The sequence below is a fragment of the Pithys albifrons genome, chromosome 7 (genome assembly GCF_047495875.1).
Source record: "Pithys albifrons albifrons isolate INPA30051 chromosome 7, PitAlb_v1, whole genome shotgun sequence".
Classification (NCBI taxonomy): domain Eukaryota; kingdom Metazoa; phylum Chordata; class Aves; order Passeriformes; family Thamnophilidae; genus Pithys; species Pithys albifrons.
This window is the reverse complement of record NC_092464.1, coordinates 45,697,568-45,715,857: the sequence shown is the minus strand read 5'-3', so window position 1 is coordinate 45,715,857 and position 18,290 is coordinate 45,697,568.

Genomic DNA, 18,290 nt, shown 5'->3' with positions numbered 1-18,290 from the left:
ATTGCCGAGCTGGAGTGGCAGTAAGGACCCTATTTTCCTCCTCATCCCCATGCTGCTGAGACAAGGCAGCATTACAGCCTTTGCAGCTTGTTCTCCAAGCATCTGGGATTTCTCACCAGACTCTCAGTATGATAGGACTGGGGACTGGAGATGGAAGGCAGAAAGAGCCCAAAAAACTGAGGCACTCCTTTTTGCACATAATCAAAATTTGCAACAAGTCCAACACCTGAGCTCTTGTGAAATAAAAGAAAATATTCAATGCTCTTCCCTCCTTCCCCTTCTTCTTGCCTTACCTTTCCTCATGGTGGAAAGGAGGTGAGATGATGATCTGCTCAGAGAGGCTTTTTAGTGGCTTGTTTTAAGACTTTGTGCTGTTTACATAGCACTCGTATTCCTTGTGACCTCCAGGAGCACTTTCAGATGTTTTTTCCTTCTATCTTCTATCAGCTCAGTGGGTCATTCAAGGGGCCTACCCATGTTTCAGTGAAAGGGTAGAAGGAAACATTACAGCAAGCTCCACACCACCTTTCTCCCCAGCTGTTTCCCTCCCAAAGTCTATTGCGTGCACCAGAGCAGGTTTCTGCCTACAAATGGTTGTTACACGTGTCATACTTATCTGAACGGGAGCTTGGTATTGACCTGCTCTGCACTTTAGTCTGGCTCGTTTACTCTCAGGAAAAAAGCACAGGGAAACTGAGCAGGGAGCTCTGGCCTGCTGGTTGAGATTCTCTCTCCCAGTGTTGCCTGCCTGGTGTCTCACCTGGGAAGAGCAGCAGTAGGGTCAGCAGCCTCTGGATACCAGGGCAGGTGCCCTGGAAGTGACAGCTTTGCATTTAGTATACACCAGTGAAAAACCTGCCCTAAGTGACTTTGTCAGCACCATACCCAGATGCAGTGGCAGCAATAAGTATGCAGGAGCAAGGATTCCTAAGACACCACATAATCTTAAACCTTCTTGTAACTTGCTTCCTCATGGGCTGCATGCCTTCCAGCTAAAGGAGCACTTGGGATGAGGGCTCTACAGCCAAGGACTTTCTTCACAATACAGTCTTCATTAATTTTAACAGCACAGTCATTCTCTGCACTACATGAGGATGGGGACTTGGGGAAAAAATTAACATCATCATTTAATTAAAGATGGATCATAATAAGCAAATCTTCACAAAGGGACTGGTGTGGGATTATGAAGAGAACATTAATTGTGAAATTATTCCTATTTGACTTTGAGTTTCTGATTTTTCAATCTCAACACAATTGTTTTAAGAGCTTTGGCATGTAATTTCCTGTGTAAAAAAAATAGGAAAGACTGTTATCTTTCAGCTCCACACTGACACCTGCATATTCCATCAGTTGCTAGAATCTCTTCTATCCAAGACCCTTCTCACTTGACCTAAGGATTAAGTGATAGCAATGACAGGTTGCACTCTAGTCTGCTCATTGCAGGACATATATCAGGGGAGTTTGGCTACACACTCTCCTCTGTAGTGAGCATGCGCAAAACAGCAAATGCTAGAAATTAAGTTTTAGTAAATTTAAGGTAAATTTTTCTTCATTGACAATACTGTGATATCAGACTTTCAGTTCCTGCTTCAAATGAGGGATACTGCCAATGCTTTCTAAAGATAAAGTTTCCAGCGGTTTTTTTCCCCATGGGTGAAAATCCTTTTTTAATTTTTTTTAATTATGTTTGGGAGATCTGAAAAGTTTCAGCTGAAACCAACTATATTAAAAAAAAGAAACACCAAAAGAAAAAAATGGGCAAAACAAAAAAAACCCAACAAACCATCCTTCAGAGGACATCTGAAGACAATTTCATGCTGAACAGCCAAAGCTTGGCAAAAGTTACACAAAGCTGAAAACAGGACCTTCTCATCCAAAACACCATATGCCTTTATCAATAATGCTCTCCAGTTGCTGAGGTTTACCTTGGCAGCCAGAGGATCATCATCCTCACTTCTTTCAGCAAAGCCTTTTAGACCTACTGGTGAAAATGAAGAAACTGTCATCATCACCAGTCCCACTGATGGTGATTATTACTGTTATCTGGAAGAAAAGCAGGGCTTTGTTCACACACAGGATTTCCTAACAATGAACCTGTGTATGACATCCCATACGTAAGAGCAGAGCTTCCCTTCTCGACTGGGCCAACAACCCCACTGCAGACAAGGCTCTGTCCCCTGGGCAGCACTTGCTGGGCAGCTGAAGGTGCTGTAAAAGGTGCTTGGGCGCTGTCATGCCAGGCATGTTTGCAGAGCTCAGCCCTGCTGGTGCCTGGTGCTTTGAGCACCCCTTGGTGCTGCTGTGAACCACTGTGCTGGGTGCAGACAGTACTGAACCATTTCCCTCTGCCAGCATCCTAAATAGATACCAGTGAAGATGTAAAACGCTGCCAACTTGCACTTCTCTTGTAAGGAAATGTAAAAGCAGGTGCAAATAATAGTGACACAAAGCACCTGGAAAGCAAACAGTCATTGGCCTGTAAATTATTAACAAACACATCTAACTCTGTTTCTAACCAAGATGATTCAAATATTTTTATTTTTGTGGCTACACAGATCCCCATCTTTCTTTACAGTGCTTTTAAATTCAACAAAACAGAAGAAAACTGCTCAAGTTCAAAGTTCTTGACATTATTATCCATTTATTTCCATGAAGCTGAATGCTGAAAATTATGAAACAGCTCAGGAATGCAGGACATAAAGGGAGATTTCCTTTTTTCCCCCTTCAGCTGAAATATCTTTTGGCAATAAATCCCCACCGGAAATGTGCTTTCCCTGATTCCCCGGCTTAATTAGCTCAAACAATGTAAGATATGTAACACTGACCACCATGGGAAACCTGATAACAAAGAGCAGTGATACAATACAAGCCTTTCAAACAGATGCAGCCAGTACCCTGCTAAGACAAAAGTGGATTCAGTGTGGTGTCAAGCCTTTTCTTCCTTCACTGCTGCAGGAGACACCAGCACTATGGTGAGACAAGTTAATCTTTGCCATGTTTTTCCCCAGTAATGATCTAAAATTGCCAATTCCTCTGTAGTATGTGGGTCACACATCAGTTTTTTTGACAAGGAAGAGACAGCAACTAATGCTGCAGCTCCTTGGCACTCAGGATGCATTCACTGCTATTGTCATGGGGAAAACTGTAAGAAAACTGACGCCAAAGCTCATGTGGAAACGAGCAGCATTCCCGGTTGGCATGACTGCATGGCCTCATATGTTCCTTTCTGCAAGAGCTGAGGCTGCAGTTTCCTTAGGATTTCTTTCCTGGGCTATATCCTACCTCCTGTCCCCACTGAGCACTCCATCCCACCCCTGCCTCATCCTTCAGCAATGGTTTGTGCAAATGGACAATAAACAAGAAGGATGTGTTGACTTGGGCTGCAAATATCCTTTTCTTTTTGCCTTTCCTCACTGCATTTCTGCTACTGGAGTGAGTTCTCCAGGGCCAGCCCTTGCACAGTGCTGGGGTACTGCGGTGGTTGCAAAGCTGAAGGAAAGGCAGGGGACTGGGAGTGTGGGCAGTGGGCGAGCAGGGATGATGGCACTGCAAATAGAAATACAGCATCTGCAGATAACCAGAACTGGGAACCCACTTAGGTCAGAGCAAAACTGATGAACAATTGGGGTCTGCATTGGTGCCCACACTGTGGATAGTCCCAGTGTACATTAAAGCTGCTCTATCCTAGTATCAAGAAAGATGCCAGAGGAGAAAAGTTGTAACAGGCTTTTGCCTATTTTTCCATTTATAGTTTATAATTTTCAAGTTCAGATACATTTATAGATTTACTTTATGTTATACTTGCAGTCAAAGCTTCAGTCTTACCATTTCTGTTCCCCAAAACACTCAGTGGACACCAGAGGACTCACAGTATTATAATGTCGCATGTAAGGAAGTGCAATTAAACATAGGAACAGGGATTTCTTAATTAGAGCATTTATAGTTTGCTGCCTCTTTTGGTTTTGTCATTAGCTGTGCAACTCAAATGCCTTCAGGAGAACAATGCAATTACTTTGGCCAGGTCCACCCAGCACACCTCTGTTGACTCAGCAATGTCCAACAGGGACATGAAACTGGTGGAAGAGCCAACCTCCATCCGTGCCTAATGTGCTGGGGCCAGACATGCCATCAGGGCTGTGCTTTACTGGTTCAACTTGTTCCAGTTGTGCACAGGTCCAGTAGTGCACTGTTGGTGAAAGAGTATGTCCTACCTATGTAGCTCTTCCATATATACCTGACTCTTTGGAACAGGTAAGAAACTCTAAATCCAGAAGAATTCTTTCAGGACGTCTTCTACACAAAACATGGAAACAGCAAATCCAAGCAGTACCGGGTCTAATGACATGTGTATTCCTAACAAAGAAACAAATGGAGTTAAGAAAGTCCAACAGCCATTTCTTGATCTTCTTTGTTTGTTGTGAAGAGCCAAAGGTCATGGGCTCACTTTTCTTCCGTGGGTTGCCTTTGAAGTGCAGGTGTCATGAGTGCACTGCAGGGCCCCACATAGAAGGTCCCATTTGATCCGAGTCCGTAGGTGGCTGGCTCTTTTTGGCATCTCTGGTTATCACCTTTGTTTTATAAGGTCAGTTGCAATCTGACTGATTTGTTATACAAATTAAACTCATCCCTCTGGCTCTGCTAAAACTCAAGTGTAGTCCTCAGCTGGGTAAAGCACAGACACTCCAGCTTTATTTATATTAATGTAATTATAGATAGACCTATATTGAAATGGCCAACTTGCACTGTAGGCAAATAAACAAATGCTTCTTTGGTGATGAGTGCATCATTGAGGTTTTTTAATTATAGCCTGCATGCTAACTCTAGACCATACCTGGAAAACGTGGCACTCTTAATTCTCAGAGGCAGTAAATGTCACTCATTTTCCAATATATCAAAGCAAGAGTGTCTACAGAGTATGAAATTATTTCATACACCAGGCATGAAAATATTTCATACAGCAGTTATTAAATCTCAGTCCGACAAAAGTCATTGGCAAAATTGCCAGTAACCAGAAGAGACAGCACTTTAGTCTAGGACAGTATGTTTGTGTATGCAGTGAACAAATGTAAGAAGCCTAAGGAAAGGAAAAAAATTATCAGGAACATACACGAGGTCACAAAATCTACTGAGTGTATCATGAGTGCTGGGCAGCCACATATGGCCTGCATTTAAGTCTCCAAATTAGTCCCATACATGACTGCAGCATCACTCATTAAAAGATCCCAATTCATGAAACCTTATAGAGCTGTTATTAAATACTGTTTACTAGGCACAGCTGTACTCAATTTCTGCCTATATAGTTCTTGGTTTCATCAAAGATTTTGAAGATGTTCCTATTATCACCACAACTCTGGAAATAAAACTCACATGAGAAAGCAAAGATGGAGAGCTGCTCCTTCATCAACTTTTCCAGCCAGGCAACTGACTACACTGTCAGAGTAACACCAAACCCCTGGTTTTATGCAGAACTGGTGTGAACATTTTCTTTGGTTTGCTTCCAGTGGGGATAACAGCCTTCCTGGGATTTGTGTCTGATTGTTCACTGTTTTCTCAAAAAGAGCTCCCCCAGGGCTCTGGCAGAGTTTGGTTTGTAACTTCTGAGCCTCTGCCCCTGGAGATCTGCCAAGCTCTGCCTTTGAGTGATGCACACTCCTATTTAGTGGGGATCTACTGCCCTTGCCTCAAACACGCACTTGGTTTCAGGCAGGGAGCACTACTTTTTCCTGGAACATTTCTGCTGTACAGGCACACAACTGTTGCATCTGAGCAGCCACACAGCTGTGGGATGCATCAGTTCGCTGGGCACGTGGCAGACGGTGGGACGCCTCTCGCGCAGCAAAACCTCTGCATCCTGTTGCTCGCATATGGGGTGGCTCTGTCCCTCAGGCTCATCTGGACCTGGCATGTCTGGGGCTGGGGAAGCAGCTAACCTTCCAAAACACTGCACAGCACTCTGTCAGTGTCACCAGGCTTCCCATGCGCTTGGCATGATGACTCAATTAAACCAAGATTTTCAGTCTGTCGCCTGGTGTTTCCTTGGCTCAGGTTCACTTAAACAGACATCTCCATAAGGTCAGCTCAGGAAGGTAATGAAACATGAGCCAGAAAAAAGTATTGTTGCTTAGGGTCCTTTTGCAACCTAGCAGAAATGTGCACGGGGCAACTTCATCCCTGCATGCTTCAGCTGGTTGCACAAATTGAAGAATATGCAAGAAATACTTTCCTAAACTAATAAAAATAAATCAGTATTTAGTCACTAAATTACAAGATGTGATTTGACATTCAGAGGAATTTAAATTGTTTTCTTCTTTAAGTTTGCGGTTGGTTAAAGGAAGACAAACTCATTGAACCATTTTAACTTGTTTGTGTTACTGGGAAAAACGAAATATTTCAGTACTTCAGTACTTAAGAACTTCAGTTTATAGAGAATAGTAAAAATGAAGACCTGTTGCAGGCTTACAAAGTCTTTCTGGAGATACACACATTTTTCTTCACCTGGTATACTTTTGATCTTTATTTACCATGCAGTCAGAAAAAACACTTGGCTTGCTAGAAAAGTGCAGCAGCACTAAACTTACACAATTGTTTCTTTGCTGGCAGTGCTTTGGCAGTGGTTGGTGTAGTTAGGAAAGAAGGCCTCTCTAAAACCAAGTTGCCTGTCTGAATCTTTTCTTTCTCTCTCATTCAACCTAAAAAAGAACTGTAAGGCTTCCTGCAAGCTCTATCTGTGGATATAAAACGGCTTGGCTTCTTTGTGTGCAGAAAGCCTTGTCCTGTCCTTCTAAGTTTATGGTCTATCCCCAGGTAACCGCTGAGCCCAGATTCAAGAGATGGCCAAACAGGACTGACACAACATCAAGGAATAGGTTCCACTGATATTCCAAAGAGTCAGTCCAAAGTCTCTGAGCTGAACACCCCAATCTTTCCAAACATCAGGCTACAAACAATGTGACTCATGCCTGTGCTACATATACATACATGCATATGTATATGTATTTTGTGTTACTGACAGCCTCCCAGTCTTTTAGTAATGAAGTCTTCTACTCTAAAGGGTAATTGATTGTCACTGAAGATTTTAATGCTTTCACTTTGTATGTACCTGTCTCCAGGTAACCCCAGGACACCATTTGCAGTTTTAGTCATCATATTTTCAAAAGTAAGTCTTTTCTCATCCACACTGCATAAAGACAAAATCAATCTGACTCCCATCACATTGTGTGAATGAAACCAAGGCTGTAGGATGATGTCAGATCACACATTTGTAGGAACACTTAAGCATTATCTTAACTCCCTTGAACTGTTGTGAAATTAGAGCATGTGCTTAAAACCCTTAGTCAGAGAGCTATACTCATTTAATAGGTCGTGTACACTTCTCCAAAAATTTTGCAGGATCAAAAGCCTTTCACTGATTTAACTGATGAACCGAATCTTGGTCTTCTTTTGGTCAGCTGACATTTTGAGTAACTCATGGTCCTAAGACAGTGATGAGAATAAATGAAGAATATAGTTGAAGAGGTTCAGGGCCCTGGGCCTGTAAAGTGCACCCTGCAACCAAGATTTAAACCCCAGTGACATCTCAGCATGGACTGTGCAAGCTCTGCTTCCCCAGATCAGAGATGAAACCAAAGCAGCATTCACTGCCTTATGGCATGCTATTGATGCCAGCAGACAACAACTTTAAATACAGTAGGGTTCTTCATCAAGTAAATGCTGTTATTGCATTCCAGCTGTTTGTTACCACCCATCTGCCAGGCTACCATCCCCTGACAACAAACTTGACAGGAGGGAAATAGTGTCTGAGCCTCAGTCATTATAATTTAGACACTGCACAGTCCAGCACCTTAGCATGAACCCTCCCTTCTTGGTGGCTTGAACTAAATAGACAATAAGGTACAACCTGGAGTGGCTGAGGGGTAGGTACTATCTACCTGCTATTACCTCTGTCCCAGAGGGGTAATTGTCTAATGCCAAAGCCCCCTGCTTATGTGGGGGTACAAAATATGCGTAAAAGGCAAATTAAAAAGTTCACATTGTTTTACAGCCAGACCAATAAATAAAATCAAGTTTGATTGTGGTTTGTACAGTAGCACTCGACAAGTAACCTCCCACTCCTCCCAGCTAGGCACCCAACCCAGCCAACACCAGTGATACAAGCTCCCAGAGACTCCCAGCAGGGCTCTGCTGTGAGCCACAGCATCAGCTGCTGCAGGCACAGCCAGACCTGCACCAGCAGTGGAGATTGCATCCAGAGACTGCTATCCCTGCTCTGCAAGGTCCCACCCCCTGTCATGGTTTTACCCCAAATCACTCCGTTTCAGATGTCAGTTCTCTCTCACTACCAGACCTTTCTCCCATTCTCTCCCACCCACCTATGATGTCCACAGTATCATTGACCTGTGTTTCCAAGCACAAGGCTTCCTTTTCGAGGAGGCTTTTGCCAATTGCTTTAAAAACATGCAAAATCAGGCAAAGTGCTCCATGGTTTTGGATGCTGCCATACCTTTTGGAGCCAGTACTATAAAATGACATAAGAGTACTTTTATTATGGAACCTGCATTTGGATTTTAATTGTCCTTTTCATTTTCCCAGCTCAGCTTTGGATTTTTACTTTATTATTACAATTTTATTATTGCAATGTATTTTTTAATTATTGTTCTTAATTATTACTTAGCTGTATTGGGTTATTAGGTTCATCACTGACTGGAAACGTCTGTGTTAGATCTGGTCTGGATAAATATCAAAAGGTTTGGATACTTTTCTAAAAGTTTTGAATATGCAAAATGGTCTATATTCCTGGAAAGGAATGAGAGTTAACATTTGAAAGAGGAAGAGTCAGACAAAGTAGGGCAAATTAAAGGACAGACTCCAGAACCTCCCGTCTAGGGGAGAATTTCCTTAAAACTGAGACTCAGCATCCTAGTGAGTCTGTTCTGGCAGAGCTGGTGTTCATGTAAAGCACTTGTGTTGTATCTTTACCCTTTGTTATCAAGCTTTCTGTAATGGTTGGGGTTACATATCTCACACCGTATTAGCTAATTAAGTCAGGATCTGCAATTTTGGAGTGACACCATCTCAGACACTGGCTGTGCTTAGAGAAAAAGAAAAGTAAATTAATTTTTGAAACTGGGTCTAGTTTAAGTCTTCACCCAGACATCTGTGCAGGGCCTTCTCTATGGAAAGATCTGGGGAAGACGGAAGCTCTTTGGTGAGGACCTTGGAATAAAATACCTGTTGATGGTCAACTCTTTTCAGTACATCTCATTTAGCTCTCCTAGGAAGAAAGCTAATTGTCAGTGTTGAAAGTTCTTTAGACAACAGCCAATTGTATGTCCTTCCAAGGACAATGAGGGGCCTCCAACCCCACCGTGGTGGTCCCCAACACAGTTGCACAGGACACCCACCCAGGGTAGCTGGGCCAAGGAAACATCTCTCCTCTTACTGCCCCACTTGGGCCTGGGGTAGATACTGCCATGGTCACAGCAGGTCCAGTAAAATGCAATGCTGTCATGGTAGTCCAGACCTAAGCAGAGCACTTATCTGACAATATAGAGATAGCTCATGAAATGCTGAAGATGCTTGAGACAAAAAAAAAAATAAGTCTGAGAAAATCTTACATATTTGGTCTTGAGTTTTAGCAAAGAGGGAGATGTGACATGAACTGGATCAACCCAAAAAGTAGGTTTGCCTTGAACAGTGGAAATGCTCACAACCAAATCTCTCGCTCTGTCTGGGGAATACCAATTTTAGCAACAGCTCAAGAAGGAAGGGATGTGCTTCTGTGTCATGGGAATAAAACAACGCCCTGGAGATCCCGTGTCACACTTGTTGAAGTTACACAAAACTGTTTTGATAAAATTTATACTCAAATTTGGCTGTTCGCTGTTGCTATTGAAGAACATTTGGACTTGAATCAACTTTTTGAAGAGCCATTTTTGGAAGCATTCAGATATTGTGTCAGTTTTGCTTTCTGTAGAAGAAAAAGACGCATAAAGGCTGGCAATTTGAAATCATTTCACGCAAACCCACACATTTTGGTGAAAAAGTTTGCACCAAAAATTCACCAAGGATGATTTAAGTGTAACTATGTAATTTCCTTGTAAATTCTGATTGATTTTAGGTTTTTTTGGCATAGGAATGCCATGAAGTGAACAGCATCACTGATTAAAGTATAAATGTTTATTTCACAAAATGCTCGAGTGGAAATGACATCAATTGGCCATTTCAAATATCCCATAACCTTTCTAGCTTTTTTTTCCCCCCCCACACATTTTGTTCTTAACGCTGGGAATTGCTCCATATGGGGTGATATGCACACAGAGATTGCAAACAATGATGGTGTGGTTTGCCTGCTGATACACAGTTCATTCAGTAGCCTTCTTCAAGTGAATTTACCTTTGCATAGGAACTTAGGACATGTGTCTGTCTGATTACATGAGCAAATGCAAACCAATCTGATGAACTAATCTAAAGCAGAGGAAATTTTGATGCCGGGAACATCTCTACCTTCTAAAATGGAGCTGAAATGTGGATTATTTGTGTTTCAATATATCCAGGCAAAGCAGCAAACTGCATACAACTGAGAGGACAAATTTTCCCTGTGTAACAGACACTTTCTTTTTCTGCAGCACTTTTGTAACCAACAACATCTTCATATGTTATTTCAGCTTTTTCAAGAATAGGACAAATTTTCTTCAGCCATTACAAAACGTATAGTTCAATTGGAATAACTTTTCAGTTTACATCAGTGGTAAATTTAGTTTCAAGCACTTTACATATGGCATAGGCAAATACAGCATCCTGAGTTGAGAATGAATTGTAATTACTAGACTGCAGTTTTCTCCCAGTCAATCTTACACCCGCCTTAAAGAGAGCTCCCATACTTGTTTTCCTTGAGACTTAATTATTGTACACCTTAAATATGCCATCTCCTACTTTTCATTTGGCTGTGAATAAAGGTTGAAAGGATTTATTTTCTGGATTATTAAGGAGAAGATTTTCAATTTCTCAGCTGCATATTTGTGAAAATATTTGATCTGAAATAATATATGTTAATCTGTAATGAATAAAATTGCCATTATTTCTGATTATGATGAGAGGAATGGAATTTAAATTCAGACATGTTGGTAATTGTCAATTCCTTCCTCCCCCTTGAAAATCAATGAAAATGAAATCTATAACTTATAATCCACATTTGGAATTGTGCTTAATAGCTGATGACACAATATGACCTATGGGAAGGAAATAACAGAAGCACTCTCACCTTGAAGAGATTTGAACCTAGATACGTAGGGAAAATAATCCAAAACTCAGTTATTCCTCAAAAGGGAAAATGAGGAAAGTAATGCTGAAAGAAGCCTGAGGGTGATAGTAGAGAGCGTATTAAATGTGACTGAGCAAAAAAAGAGAAAGGGAAAATTTTGGCTGCAAATTCAAAGACATCATCTCCTGGAAAAGGGAAGAAAAGATTCCACTCCATATGGCTTTAGTGTGACCACACTAGGAATACTAAATTCACTCCTGGGTACCTTATTAGCATCTAAAAGGGCAGGTTCAGTGGAGAGCAACAGTAGTGTCTAAGGGATTGTCTGGACTGACTTTATGGAAAGATTAAAATAGTTTAGAGGTGGATTGGGGCACCTTTTATTCCCGTGGAGTAGCACTTTAATTTTTATTCCATCCTTTTCCCCTACATTTTAACAGTTCTACTTACAAAGCAAAATATTATGGGCAAGTGTGTAAAAGTCTGGCCCTAAAGGTATATGTATTGGCTAAGCAATGAACAGGGGAAGTTCCAATAGGCATCTTTGTATGTCAGAAGGGTTATTAACACCAGTGGGCATAATTTGCAACAGGATATTTGCAAAGGCAAAAAAAGTAAAAGGAAATGAAAACTTATTGACAGGTCTTTTAGGGTACTGACTACGCTCATAAGTGAAGTGATACATCTCTTAATACATTTAAGACTGTGCTTGCAAAGCATAAGCAATTGTGCTCAAGAGAGCAATCCTGCCAGGGACAAAAGACAGACTAGGTGGCTTAGTGGGTGTCTCTTATTTCTACTTGCACTGATTTAGGAACTTTAAAGAGAGATACTGTGTTACGAGACACTTAGTAATAAATGTGCCCCATTGTCTAATGTATTATTTGGCCAAAGCCCAGCTAATTCCTGAAGTACACCTCAGGGCCTCATAAGGAGTCCAGTACTACTCACCTCTGCCTCGCTGGGGAAGTGAAACATAGTGTAAACAGGAAACCAGTCAGTACTCCTAAGCTGCATGATAGTGTTGGGGAGACTTTTTTGCTCTGCTAGAAATGGTGCTTAGATCAGTTTTGTGCAGGGTTTAAGTCTACTAAAATCTCCCTGGCACTGTTGCTTTCACAGTTTCTCTGCCATGCCCTCTTCAAGTAGCATCTTTCCCTTCCTCCTTATCCAGGCTCAGGGTTTCCATCAGGAGGCATATCCTTCAGTAAGGACAGAAAGTTCAGATCCTCTGATGGACCAGACCTGCCACACTTTGATGTTGCAGACATTCAGCAGTGACTGAGATTCAGCCAAACAGGGCTCCTGCACCGACCCCCGCAGCCCAACTGCACCCCATTGCAGGACTCTCATCGTGTCCCCCAGGATCCTCTCCCTTCTCCAGCATTCATGCAGCCTCTCCCAACACCTTCTCCTTTTTTGCAGAATGGATTGTTTTACCTTCATAAGTCATTAAACCTCTATTGATTTCAAGCAATTGGTTCTCCACACTGCAGACTTTGTCATAAATTAGGGGTTGTGAGTTGGTTTGTCTGCCCATCTGGTGTATTTAGCAGGAGTTTTGGGTGCAGATTTCTTCTGTTACTCATTGCAGTCTCCACACAACAACAGAGCTAACTCAGGCAGAAAGCAGAGGTGAGCTTCCAGTCTGGTTCATTGCCTCGGGGAGATGCAGTAGACATTTTGCCGGTAACAATAGATCTCCTGTTATCTTGTTTATTAGACTCTTTCATAGAGGCACTGTTGCCCAGTGCAATGGGTTGATCTTGGAAAAGAGAGACCTTTTCCCTGGAGCTCCCAGGGGAGCTGATCATCTCTTCAGAGAAATCCATTGAGATTTTTCATTACTATTTGGACAGAAACCAAAATTATGCAGACTGCAGCTTAGTTTAAAATTGTACTAAGGTAAGGGCATTGGCATCCTCCTGAAAGACATTACATCATCCTTTTAACTAGTAATAATTTTAATATATATATTTTACTAGGCAGTAGACTGATAGAGTTTTTGACCTTTTAAAGTCACGCAAAATACTTACCAGTTTTGGTATCTGAGAGCATTACAAAGGCAGTCAGCCCCAGGAATGTGAGGTGGGAAAGGTTCCTATTCATTTCAGGTGGTATTCGGTGTATCTATTATACACACTCATATATAGGTATATACAGACAATTAAGCACAGAGGTCTGCTACAGAGATGGATTGTATGTATATAAAATTATTATAAGTACTAGTATCTCACGCCAGCCCTTGGCAAGTGTGAGTGCCAGAAACTAAACATGACATTCCAAACTGGAAAAAATATATTGCATTTATGGAAACCATTCATTTTCCTTGTCTGGGAACCTCTTGAATATAAATAATATTTTCATTTATGAATTTCAAAGTGCTGTCCTAAGAATGGGTAAGAATCATTATCTTCATTGTACAGTTGGAGAAACAAAGAGCAGACTGTTTTAAGCAGCAGTCTAAGGTCACATGGAGTAAATGAAGTCAAACCTCATCTCCCAAGCCTGACTTTCCCTTGAGAGAGCACACCACTCACAACTTTATCAGCTGAAACTCTTCAGCGGGTATGCTAATAATATTGGCAACCCTGAGCCTTCACAGATCGTGGCTGAGTTTTCAAATAATCAGCAAATCTGCTTTAAATGCATAACATAAAAATGTCCAAATAAATACACTTGTGTTTCTTCTATTTGTCTTCTCTTATCTGAGCCTCTGCAGTATGCTAAGGAAATGCTTTCCAGGTATTTCTACCACCAAAAGATCCAGGCAATTTTCCTTAAAAAAAAATAAAAAAGAGGGGAGATGGGAAAAGCAGTACCAAGCCAACAGCTCTAACTACTGTAAATAAAATCTGGAGACTTGTCAAAACAATGCAGAGTTCACACCTGTTTCTGGCACATGCTGAAGGCTTCTCTCTTTATAAAATGATCTCCTCACCCTACTCTATCCTAAAAGCAGATCTTGCTTTCAGAGCCACAGCAGTTTCCAGTGATGGCTCCTGAGAATGATTAACATCCATCACCACTTCAGTTTGGATCCTTCAGAATTTACGAAGGTGCAACATCTTGGGGAAAGCTCACACTACACCATGGGAGCCATGGGTCTTTCTGAGATGTTTGAACCCAATATCTGATGTGGCCAGAGCACAGCAATTCAGAGCAGTATTTTTTTTTTACAATCAAAACCATTCTTCCCCCAGTGAAAGCCAATTCCTCATGTTCAGATTGGTAAAGTGGGATCAAAGCTGCCAAAGCCACATGAAGCAGAATGTTGGTCCAGACTGAGCTCATTCCTCCTGCTAAAATTTGCTGTTGGGTTAACTCGGTGCCATGAAGCTTTACATCAGATACTGTTTATCTGCACTGTTCTTAATTCGTGCCAGATGAAATTCACAACTCTGAAGCAGTGGTGTTCAATTTAAGGGGTTTTTTCCCCCCTTAAGACCTGTCTTTTTCAAATGTCTCCAAATTAGACAATCGCTAGGGGCACTGATAGTTGTTTTGCTTTTAAATCAGAGGCACTATTTGCTTTTTCAGTTCCTCAGTTGTTTTATCTCTTATTATGTTGAATCAGTTTGAAAGCAATATCTTCCATTTAAAAGTCATATCCCATTATCTAGGAGGGATTTTGAAAAGGTCGGTGTTAAAAGAAAACACAAGCTAAAACAACCCCAACACTCAAGCCTTCAACACTAACTAACCCATATGATATTGAAGGTTAATTAGACTTTAAGAAAATGCCCAGGCAATACATGTGGCATGCTACTGATAAAATGACATTGCTTATAAAGAATTAAATTATATTAGAACCTCAGTGAGGCACTAATCATAGGCAAATCACTGAAAAAAATAATGTTTAGCCAGACTGGGATCTCTATAAGTTAATAAACAAAACAGTACAATGTATTCTTGTGTGTGGCCTTCAACAATGACAGTTCAGTTTTGCTCAGCCTTAATGCATTGGCATATATGTGGCAAAAAATAACAGTTGTAGGACAGCTCTGGAAATACTGGGTGGTCTCTAAAGAGTGTGAATTAGGAGTATGAAACTTAATGGTTTTTTTTTACATTGAGCACAAGATATTTCATTTGTTTCTCCATATCTGCTAGCATTTAGGTATTGGAACAGACATAATAAATACTGGAGAGAAGCACATATGGACATTCAAAAAACTGAAATCAAGTTAAACATGTTATCCAGCTTTCATTTCTCTCTCAGGGTCTTAAAATTGCATGCTGGTGCACACTTGCTGGAGTGTGAAAAATAAAGTATAAGTTGTGACTGAATCTCATTTTTAACAGAAAAGGTCTGAGTGTGTGCGCTGTATATTACAATGTGCTCTGGTAATAAATCAGTCCGATCTGAGGGCCCAGTCCTTGTTTTTCAGATAACTTGTTGACAGACTCTGGTAAATTCAATTGCTCAGATTTCTTCATGCTGTAACCCTTGAAAATGTTACAAACATTTTTAGAACAGTAAGCCTGAAGATGCAGCACCACACAGAATCCATATTGCTAACACATGAATGGCCTTTACTGTCTGCAGAGCCTTCAATCAAATCCATTATATTCCTCTCAAAGGCAGACATGAAATGCATTTGACACTGCCACAGTTTCATTAGCTAAAACTTCACTATCTGATCTGTCAGGCAACCATCACCTTTACAGGAAAAAGCAGATCTCATCTCTTTGACTTTGCTGCTTTTGAGAATTCAGAAATCCAGACAAATAAAAATACCATGTTTGAAAGAAGTGGGAGGAAAAGGACTCAAAGAAATAAAGAATAATTAGTTCTACAACCTTTGTTTTGATGGCACTGGGATATGTCAAGACATATGCTTCTTGAGAATATGCTGCAGAGCACAAGTCACAGATACTCACAGACATGTAATCACAACATGAACACAGTTCTGTGAAATGTTTAATTGAAAGGAGCCAGCAACATACAGTCATCACAATTTTAACTCAAGCTCTTAAAGATAAGGCATTAAAATATCTCAAACCAGATTATGTTGGCTCTCTTTTCAGTTGATCATTAAACTTATTCCATCTGTTTGGGGTTGCAGACCTGCTTGACTCCCTGTGAATAGGAACTGATGTATTAAAGCATCACAGAGGCAGATCTGTCCATACCGTGATTAAAACACACACACACACACACAGATACCTGTTTGGACTGTTATGCAAAATGAAAACACATATTTTTTTCTTTTTGCATTCCTCCAAAACACATCCCTCTTTTAACCCAAACCTTTTGTCACTACAAAACTGAAGAAAACACTGGAAGTTGGAGCAGATCTTTTAACAGTTTCCAGGCAGCCTGCATCTGCCCGGAGCAAAGAAGGATCTGGTAAGCTGCCTTCCATCTTCTCAACTATTCCTATCTCTAGTTCTGTTTCTAAGGTCAGTAAAAAACATACAGAAGTGATTATGCAGAAACTAGCTCTGAGGGATTACACTATTTGTCAAAGTAGTAACAGTGAATTCAATATGCGTAAATCTCTTCTCCCTGTGCAGTAGAGCTGTGCTCTGGAATACCAGTGGGATACTGATAGGACTCATTTCCTAGGCAGTTTACCTTTGGGGGAAGTTTGTGGATGATATAATAAGAAACCCATTTTTTAAAGAACCCACAAGTTGCAAGGGACAGTCCCATGGGCCCTTTCTGCCAACACAAACAGCTGAGTTACTTTGCATTTTTATAAGTGACCTGGAAAAATATATAAAATCCTTGCTGAGAAATCTGGCAGATGACACAAAGGCTGGGGGTGAACAAAGAAGAGAGGTCACTGATGCAGGGCGAGCTTTTAGTAAGCAAACAGCACATTTTCTAATCCACCCCAATATAAAGATGTAAATAAGCTATGACTGTAGGAGGTCATTACAGAATCTGGGACTCTGTCCTGGAAAGCAGTGACAGCCTGATCATGGAGAATAGCCAATCCCTGAGGAGATGCAGCAGCCAAGAGACCAAGTCTCTAAGACAAGAGTGAGAGAACCTTGAGATACAGAGGGTGTCTCTTGAGCTCTCACCTAAGAGCTGCCAGAATATGTGCTCCCAGTGAGGAACACCAGCCTTCCATGCCGTGCTGTAACAGAGGCTGCCATGTGGATGTGTGGAGCTGGTCAAGCCAAACAGCTTTAGCCCACCACATCACCTCTTAAGCATTTCAGGCACAGTCTAGATGCAGCCACTTCATCCCCTCCTGATGCCTGTGGGCTGGAGGGGTGTTAACAAGCTGTAAAGCAGAGTAGGTGTGGTGGAGTAAAAGGTTGGCATTTTATCGCAGGGAAAATGAAGGGCCGGATTTGATCAGTCTGTAAGAACAGAACTTCATACTGGGCTGTGCGCTAAGGAAGACAGAGGTGTAACACCACCCAGAAGCTGCGAGCTGAAACTGGGCAAGTTCGGACTAGACTTTAGAAGTGCTGATGTTTGACTACTACAAGAAGGTAGTCAAACCCAAAGGTTTTGCTGGGTTCCCAGGCCCTGGGAATTTTTTAATTCGAGATTAGATTCCTAGAAGCGGATCAGATGAGTTAAGCACAACAATACCTCTGGCTTCCTAATCTGCAACTTGAAGCCCACTCTGAACTTCCCTTTCTCTTTGCCCTTTCCAGAAATTTTGATTAAGAGGCGAGACCCCCACAGGAGCACTGGAGACATTTTTGCTATATTTCTTTTTAAACTGGATGTTTTAGAGGACAGTCATAGGTTATGCTAGGTGAGGTGCTGAAGGAATTCAACTCCCATTTGATACTGTATTGCTGGGCATGATAACAGCTTCAGGCAGGCGTGAAGGGAGAAATCAAACCAGTTTTCTTCTCTCATACTGACCAGAAATAAATCTGGCACTTCCCACTTGAACAAAGCTTGTTTGGATGAAAGCCAGAATGCAAAGATGCAACTGCCTGAGGAGTCCTCTAGAATGGGAAGTGTTATTTGGGGTGGGGATCCAACAGAAGCTCACCTAATATGTCAGCTTATATAGGAATTTGGTTGTCAGTATATGGTTATAGGAGGCTA